Here is a 9,330-nt window from a genome sequence, read left to right as displayed (position 1 = left end):
CCATACCTTTAATATTCCAGATGTTTGCCATTTAAAATGTTTCAGGGTGCACAAAACGTTTCTTCACTTTTCCCTTTGAAACACGAATAAACCTCTGGAAATAAACAAAAATAAAAAGACATCATGTCAGGTTGTGGACTTTCAACCAATCATGTGCTTTGCAGTACTATTTGGCGCACCCCCAACAGCTGGTGTGTGACTACAAGAGTCATATGACGCAGATATTGGTGCATTTCAAAAAGCTGTATCAAGTTGACATTCATTTAATAGAATTTGTGGTGCAAACCGTACATGAACAGTTTGAACTGACAGCTCACTTCACTTTTGGTGCTATATATTCATATTTTCTGTGCACCCTCATAAGCTTGCTCCATATGAGTTTATTGGGGCACAAAACAGTAATTCCTGCTAAACCTCACTTATTTATATGCGCCATTATGGCAAGAAAAGTGGTTGGATAGTGTAGTGGGTAACACCTCTGCCTTCTATGCTGTAGACTGGGATTCAATCCCCACCTGGGTAAACGCCCTACGCTATACCAATAAGAGTCCTTGGGCAAGACTCCTAACATCACCATTGCCTACCTGTGTAAAAAATGATCAAACTGTAAGTCGCTCCGGATAATGTAAGAATAAGTATATAAGAACATCTCATTGTTCTAATGTGGAACCTCTACATTATTCAACAGATTCTTAAAATGTGTCTGTGTGTGCACCATGTCTATAATTTTTAGTTCACTTTTATTCAGTAAGATCATGTTTGTATTTAAACTCTGCAAGTATTACTGTACTAGTTAAATTTTGGATTTATTGTTTTTCTCCATATCTAGGTCGATATAACTAAGCAAATCCTCCTCTTGGTTAGAACTCAGGGCCTAAAGAGAAAGGCCTGATGTATTTGAATAGCCATCAGCATAATTATGAAGTGACAGAGGAGTCAACCAGTCATGTTTTGATTTTCAATAAGCCAGTCAAAAAGGCCAAATTCGTTAGGTATTCCTAGACCTAGATAAATCACTGATTGTGAATATACAAGTAACAACCTAATCAGAGGGGTGTTAGAAAAATAGCAGCAGCAGCTATTATTAGGCCTCTCTACTAAAAGAGGCAGTGTGGAACTACTACAAGGTAAAAGAAGTGCTAATATGTAAAAAGAGAAGTGGACAAAAAACAGCAGTCATTTTTTTCTGCCATGAACTATATATCAGTGGAGGAACTCACCTTTTGGACCTCACCAACTGAATGCATGATGGTCTGAGACCCTGACAATGAAAGAACAGGCTTTCTGGTTAAATAGCTCCATCTACAGGCCCTGAAGTGGAACACGCTTCTCAGGAAAAAATTATTGATAATGAACTTGCAAGAAAATACGGAAAACAGTGGTCATTTGAAAAGAACAGTATTATTAAATGCTGTAAAGGCTACTTGAACTATGCAGATACTTTCCCCTAAAGTTACATTGTTTTCTTTTATTTCACATGTTTAAAAGTGTCTATATTTGTCTGTCCCAATGAATGAAGATTGAGATTTAAATGAGATATAGAAGATTGGGGGAGTAGCGATTACGCACATTTCAAAAACATTTCCAAACATCAAAAGGGGTTCCTGCACCTATGCTTATGGTTTATATAGTGATTTATTGTGTAATCAGATAAATTTCAAGCCATTTGGGTGCAGTTTGGATATGTTTGGATGTACATTTCCAAAAGTGTCCTGAGCCTCATTCTGAAAGCTACTTGGCTATTGTAAGGCCCAATTGCTCATGGAGTACAGTTGTGCACACACAGAATGTTTAAAGCATTGCCGACAGACTGGAACAGCCACATGTGAGCCTAGTGCTGCCTAGGGGGTATAAAACTCTGTAGAACAAAGTGATCCAGCACTAATCATCCATCATTAGTACCTGACTTCCTTAATGCTCCTGTGGCTGTATGCAACCAAATCTTTACACCATTGTTCCAACATCTAGTGTAAAGCCTTGTCAGAAGAATAGAAGCTGTTACAGCAGTGAAGGGTGGAATCTCCTTATTAATGCCCTTGACTTCAGAAGAAACACGTATCGCCAGTATCCGAGATCCACACTGAAAAGATATTTCAATGGAGCTTCACCTTCGGCACTTAATCCCAGTCCAATACTGTAAGGAGGGTAATGTCTTGAACGCCCCCTTGTGGACTTTGAAAAAAAGCTGCCACCGCCCAACGTGGGGCTCGAACCCACGACCCTGAGATTAAGAGTCTCATGCTCTACCGACTGAGCTAGCCGGGCTGTTGCTCGCTTTGCTTCCACTGCCCCATTTTCCAATGTCCAGCGCGGTTCACACCCCCCACAAACGATGTTATATCCTGAAGAGAAAAGCAGAAGCTCCGTCGTTGCCTATTGCTAATTCGGCTTTGTCATGCAAATAATATCACCACGCAGCCTCGCCCAGGAAAATGGGTTCCCGCTTTGAGTCTTGGTTCCTCAACGTGTTTCCCCCTCCTGCTTTTAGAGTTTCGCCGCGCTGTCGTTAGGTGGTCATCTGGGCTCTGGACCCACATTTCAGTAAAGCTGCTCTGGGACAAGGTCTGCTGCAGAAAGTCCGAATGTAGACCTGAACTGAGGTTTTAATGTGAAGCTCGGCTTTAGGGCAGTGATATCTAATCACAGCACAGCCTCCTGACTGCTGGCTTTGGCGGAGATCAGCATCACTGCTCCCGTTGCTGCTAAACAGCATCCAAAACACAACTCTATGCTGTTTTATCCTAGCAGGGTAACTTATTAACATATTAACATACATTAGTGGGTTAAAGCGACATTCTGGCCCACGATTTTGTAAGCTTGCGTTTTTGTCCATCACTGTTTTCTCACTATCATAACCAGCATTGTAGCTGGAGTGGCACCTGTAGTTTTCCTTCTGAATGTCCTCCAAGATACATCATCATACCCAGTCTTTACACTGTTTGTCTCTGTGAGAACCAAGGAAAAATGATCTTGCAATAAAGCTTTTGTTTGTGATTTGCTAGCTTTTAGGAAAATATAAAACATATACAGTTTAGACTTTTTAAGAATTATTTTAATTTTTATAGCAATTCTCACTTTTCTGGACTGCAGGATGATTTTAATCTACACAACCATGAAACTTAACAAGTTCAACAGCAGCAACGAAACAAGGTCAAATAATTTTTTCTTTTTAAATGAAATCTTATTTATTCTATTTCTTTTACATTTGTTGTGACATATAGACTTGTGTGTGTGGTTTTGCCCTCTTGGGTAGAGAACAGCTGAACAGCTGATCCAAAATCTTCCACTGTTTCTGAGTTGTTTTTGAACATTGTGTGTTGATTTAATCTACAAAAAAAGTTTAACTTCTTAGACATAGAAACTGGGTTACACTTAAAAAAAAACTATGGCAACAAGTGACAGTAATATAAAGTTGCAAGAGAAAGTATGTGAACCCTGTGGGATTACTTGGATTTCTGCATAAATTGGTCAGGAAATGTGTTCTGATCTTCATCTAAGTCACAACAACAGACAAACACAGGCTGCTTAAACTAATACTGCACAAAAAATGATATGTTTTCATGTTTTTATTGAACACAACATGTGAACATTCACAGTGCAGGGTGGAAAAAGTATGTGAACCTCTAGGCTAATGACTTCTCCAAGAGCTAACTGGAGCCAGGAGTCAGCCAACTTGGAGTCCAATCAATCAATGTGATGAGATTGGATGTGTTGGTTAAAGCTGCTCTACCCTATAAAAAACACAAACACCAGTTTTGAGTTTGCTGTTCTCAAGAAGCATTGCCTGATGTGAACCATGCCTTGCACAAAAGAGCTCTCAGGAGGCCTATGTTCAAGAATTGTTGACTTGCATGAAGCTGGAAAGGGTTACAAATGTATCTCTATAAGCCTTGATATTCATGAGTCATTATGCTCAGTGAGGTAAAGAAGAATCCTGGAGTGTCAGCTAAAGACTTACAGAAATCTCTGGCACATGTGAACATTTTTGTTGACAAATCTACAATAAGTAAAACATTAAACAAGAATGGAGTTCATGGGAGCACACCACGGAGGAAGCCAGTGCAGTCCAAAAAAAAACATTGCTGCATGTTTGAAGTTTGGAAAAGAGCACCTGGATGTTCCACAGCACTACTGAAACCAAAACTGAGTTGTTTGGAAGGAACGCACAGCGCTATGTGTGGAGAAAAAAGGTACAGCACACCAACATCAAAACCTCATCTCAACTGAGAAATATGGTGGAGGGGGCATCATGGTTTGGGGCTGCTTTGCTGCCTCAGGGCCTGGACGGATTGCTGTCATCAATGGAAAAATTAATTCCCAAGTTTATCAAGAAATTTTGCAGGAAAACTTAAAACCATCTGTCCACCAAGTGAAGCTCAACAGAGGATGGGTGATGCAACAGGACAACAACCCAAAGCATATAAGTAAATCAACAACAGAATGGTTTCAACAGAAGAAAATACACCTTCTGGAGTGGCCCAGTCAGAGTCCTGATCTCAACCCGGTTGAGATGTTGTGGCTTGACCTCAAGAGAACGATTCACACCAGACATCCCCAGAATATTGCTGAACTGAAAGTTTTGTAAATGGTCCATTTGATGAATGGTCCAAAATTCCTCCTGACTGTTGTGTAGGTCTGATCTGCAACTACAGGAAACGTTTGGTTGAGGTTATTGCTGCTAAAGGAGGGTCAACCAGTTATTAAATCTAAAGGTTCACATACTTTTTCCACCCTGCACTGTGAATGTTCATATATTCTGTTCAATAAAAACATGAAAACATATCATTTTTTGTGCAGTATTAGTTTAAGCAGACGTCTTTGTCTATTGTTGTGACTTGGAAGAAGATCAGAACACTTTAATGACCAATTTATGCAGAAATCCAAGTAATCCCACAGGGTTCAAAATACTTTTTCTTGCAACTGTAACTGAATAGATTTTAGATTAAAATTCATTAAATAAGTGAACTAAATTTAAGTAAATGTAAATAAAGCAAGTTAAAATTAGTTGTATTTAGTAGTAGCATGCCACATTACGAGTTAATGTAGCCCACAAATATTCAGTAAATACAAATGAATTTAACAAGGAAAATTTTGTAATATCGACCAAGTTTCTGACCAAAATCGCTTTATATTTACTTTAATAAAACATTCAAAGTGATTGGATACAGCTTTGTTTGATTTGTAACTGTACAGAGTCTTTTTTTACTATGTAGAGGTTACTATTCTGCCCTGCGATGGACTGGCGACCTGTCCAGGGTGTATCCTGCCTTCCGCCCGAAGACTCCTGGGATAGGCTCCAGCACCCCCCCCACCCTGCGACCCTGAAGGAGAAGCGGCTTAGAAAATGGATGGATGGATGGATGGAGGTTACTATTAGTTATTTACTGAATATTAATTAACCCCAGTCCCACTTTTTACAGTGTAGCCAGTGCAAATATACTTAGTATCGAATACTTAGTAAAAAAAATTCAAATAGTATCGAAAATTAAAAGTAGTAAAAGATTATTTATGACTTTTAATTTATGACTATTAGTAAGACGTCTCTCGCTTCATGAAGTAATTTTAGGTGAGAATACTCCAGTGTCTCTCTTGGTAAACCAGTCTTTTATTACAATGTCATTAATTAGTGATGCTGACGTCTATTAAAATGATCATAAGCACAAAACACTGAAGGCAAACAGTTTTCATCAGGGAGAACCGAGTGGCTCTGAAATCACTTTTACAAACAAAACGGCATCTGTAGACCTCTGTTCATAAACATAAACCAGCCAAAACTAATTTACTATAAAATGAAATAGTGTTTGTATAAATTCAGAAAAAAGACACAGTCAGTCACGACTGCATATGCGTACATATTTCTATATTGTGGTCTATTTACACAAAGTTAGGTTAGTTCCATCATTTACGTTGAATAGACTCTCCCAATTTTTTTATGCTGCTGCACTGACGTGTGCTTGAACTGGGTTGATATGCCCCACAGGTAAAAAAACAAGCTCAAAACAAAGTGTGTGCTGTGCCCTGATTGGCGTTCTTGCTTCACACTTCTTTCATTTTAACATGTTATGTTTTTTTACACACATATAAACCAAAAGGAAAGACAGATTTTATAAAAAAAATGTAGTGGAGTAAAAAGTGAGGTATTTGACTTTGAAATGTAGTGGAATGAAAGTAAAACGTTGCCCAAAATAGAAAATACTTCAGTAAAATACAGATACACAAAAAAACTACTTAAGTACAGTAACAAATTACATTTACTTAGTTACTGTCCAACACTGCAACTGAGTAAAGTGTGGCAATGAAATGATTAAGCCTTCAACACAGCTTAATAAGGCATGATTCTGTTCCAATGCCTTACTAATATATACTAACCTTGTGTAACTAAAACCTTACAGATCATTTTTGTTTATATGAGATGTCACCAGTAGGGCTCTGTACTGTCTTTTTATTTATTTATTTATTTTAACTTATTTTATCTTTTTGTACAGAGCCCTGCTGGAGACATCTCATATAAAAAAAGGACGTGGCCATGCCTTATTAATACGTGGGACCAAGAGCCTAATGCGTGGATGTGACTTAGTAAGGTGTGGGAATGAGATAATTAAATTGTGGCCACAACTTAATAAGGAGTGGGAACGAGATCATGCCTTACTAAGTCATGACCACACATTACGATCTCATTCCCATGCCTTACTAAGTCGTGGCCACGACTTAATTATCTTGTTCCCAAGCCTTACTAAGTTGTGGCCACGCATTATTTTTTATTTATACAGGATGTCACCAGCGAGGCTCCATATTTTGGGAGTATTTATTCACAAATTTTCCCCAAATTTAGTCGTATCCAGTTCCATTCACTACTTAAGACTCCCCCAGTCACACTGTATTTGTCAGCATCCTACCCCAACACAGGCGGCATCACTGGAAAGCCCGAGATGTCCTCTTTAAGGCACAGCAGGAATTATTAGGGCAACTCAATAGAGTAAAACGAGAGATGCAAAAACAGTGTCCAGAATTGGGGTCCCTGGAGGACATTGCGGCACCACTGTAGGAGGCGAGTAGGCACGTTAATGACCGATACAGCAGTGCTTAAACTTGTAATTTTGGCCGGAGTGCCCCTTTAATTCAGTGTACACTTACTAGTAGCTGAGGCCACGTGACTAGTGCGCGGAAGTTGTAATTACCGCCAGGGCGGAGAGAGAGAGAGAGAGAGAGAGAGAGAGAGGGGTGTTGTTTGATCAGTCAACACCAGCGACCCGCCACTCTACAGAGGGAGACTCAGAAGCCCACCCTTAGTTCTTCAAGTCCTGAACTTCATGTCCAACAGCTTCGCGACTGTCCAGCAGCGTCGTGATCCTGAAGCTCCGTGAGTGAACGACAAAAACAGGTCAGTCACTTAAAACAGACACAGACGAACAGACAGACAGAGAGAGAGGGGGCAGATAGATGGTGGGCAAGCTAACTGCGTTTAAAATCTATCCATTATGTAACCAAGGACGAGCCAATGTTAGTTACTCTGCTGATGTGTGTGGTGAATTCCTGTGTGGTGGTCCAGGCTCGGGTGTCTGAGGCTGTCTGTGTTTCACTGTAAATCGATGCAGCGAGGCGGCTCGTGCTGCTGTTGTAGCAACACTGACTGGTGGCTAAACAGGTGGAAGTGCATACAGTTGGTCCGTGTTTTCTCCTAAAGCAACGACTCGTATATCACATTGTATTGCATGCATAAGTGCATCCTTTTGTCCAAAGCAGAAGATTCAGGGTCTTTATTTAGTGTCTACCGCGCCCTTCTTAGGGACGTGCAGTATGCGCTCCCACGAAAGCTTAGCGCAGCCGACTGCTTGCAGGAAAAGTCACGATAAGTTCAGTTTTCTCTTGTTTTTTCTTTCAGGAGTGATGTTTTATGCTTTATGCACTTTTCTACCGGAAATGTTGCCTCTGTATGTGTGTGTGTGTGTGTGTGTGTGTATATGTATATGTATGTGTGTGTGTGTGTGTATATGTATATGTATGTATGTGTATGCACGTATGTATATGTGTGTATATATGTATGTGTATGCATGTGTGTGTGTATGTATGTGTATGCATGCATGTATATGTGTGTATATGTATATGTGTGCGATATATATTAGGGAGCAACAGTCGAAAAGCGAGAAGCACTGAAGCAGAAATTGTCTTCTTATTTGAATTTTCCGTTCCATCTTAAATGGTTGAGCAGTTACACTGGTGCCTATGTATGCGCCAATGTAACTGCTGCACCATTTAAGGTGGAACGGAAAATTAGAACAAGCTCTGTTTCATCCTCGTGAGAAGCCTCAAGCGCAGTCTTGATTGGCTGATTTACTTGCCTTTTTCGCAACTCTGATTGCGAAACTGGTTTTCTGTGGTGCTCGAGTTTGATTAACGGTCAGTCATTCAGCCCAATCCAAAACTGGAACAGTGTGGTTGCCCCTTACTGCACACAAGGCAATGAATGTATGTGCAGGATCCAGTGTTGCATCAAAACAGACACGTCCTTCCTTGTCGTAGTCTTTGGGTGTCATGAACACAATCAGCAATTTTGGAAACGACAAAATGGCAGCTCAGAGTTCACTAAAGGAAGTCCTAAGCGTGTGCATGATCTGAAGGGCATGCATTGTTTGCAAAAATACACTGAGGTTGGTTAAATCACCATCGTTAGATATTTAAATGAAAACTGAAAGAAACTCTCCTTGAGAATATGACTGCCTCATAAAATCAAAGTAAACAAAACGGTAAACTACTTTGATGTAGTTTTAAAGGGGAATTCTGTCGAATTCATACTAAATGATTAGTGACAGAGAAACTAGCTGTAAAGTCTCTTTACAGTGGTGAAGATAGGAACCAGGAGTCCCGATGGCCAGAACACGTGTATAGCCATTGTATTTTCTATCCAAAACGGCCTGTGACCCTCCATGTGTGTTTTGAGTTTTTGTAGTTCTTTCTTTAGGTCTTATTTGGTCTTACAATGCCATGGTTGCCCCTCTCTACCGTGAATAGGTTTAAAAAAATAAGTGTTAGGCTAAAATCTGAACACAAAACTATTGTAAAACAGTGTCCAGAGCTTTAGGCAGTGTGTTTGTTGCACTTTCATGTAATAACCTTTCTTTATTACTACTGCTGGAACAGTTACATTGCATTAGTCTGAGGTCAGTCTCAGAAATTGATTAAGGTTTTGATCGCACTGACCGTATGGTGTACAAGATTGGCTTTTGAGCAAACTTGGGTTCATTTTTAAGATATTAGTCTTAAGTAGTGCAGTAATTGCTATGAATAGTCCAGTAGCTTCTATGAAACTAGTATCCAGATTATGTAGTTAAG

The 9,330-nt window shown here is 39.8% G+C and overlaps 1 protein-coding gene and 1 non-coding gene across 2 annotated transcripts in view; one reads left to right on the top strand and one right to left on the bottom strand.

Moving 5' to 3' along the window:
- Positions 1 to 2,192: 2,192 nt before the first annotated feature.
- trnak-cuu lies at positions 2,193 to 2,265 on the bottom strand. The gene has a single exon. It is a non-coding gene; the product is annotated as a tRNA-Lys (tRNA).
- A 4,931-nt stretch (positions 2,266 to 7,196) lies between these two features.
- Positions 7,197 to 9,330, top strand: part of c2h20orf27 (chromosome 2 C20orf27 homolog) — a 36,226-nt gene continuing 34,092 nt past the window's right edge. Inside the window, exon 1 of the mRNA XM_017683032.2 lies at positions 7,197 to 7,381. The gene's annotated coding sequence lies outside the window, so the exon portion shown is untranslated. The remainder of the gene's footprint in view (positions 7,382 to 9,330) is intronic.

Source organism: Pygocentrus nattereri, chromosome 2 (genome assembly GCF_015220715.1).
Source record: "Pygocentrus nattereri isolate fPygNat1 chromosome 2, fPygNat1.pri, whole genome shotgun sequence".
NCBI lineage: Eukaryota > Metazoa > Chordata > Actinopteri > Characiformes > Serrasalmidae > Pygocentrus > Pygocentrus nattereri.
The sequence above is the reverse complement of the archived record's forward strand: the minus strand, read 5'-3'. Positions and strand labels throughout refer to the sequence as shown.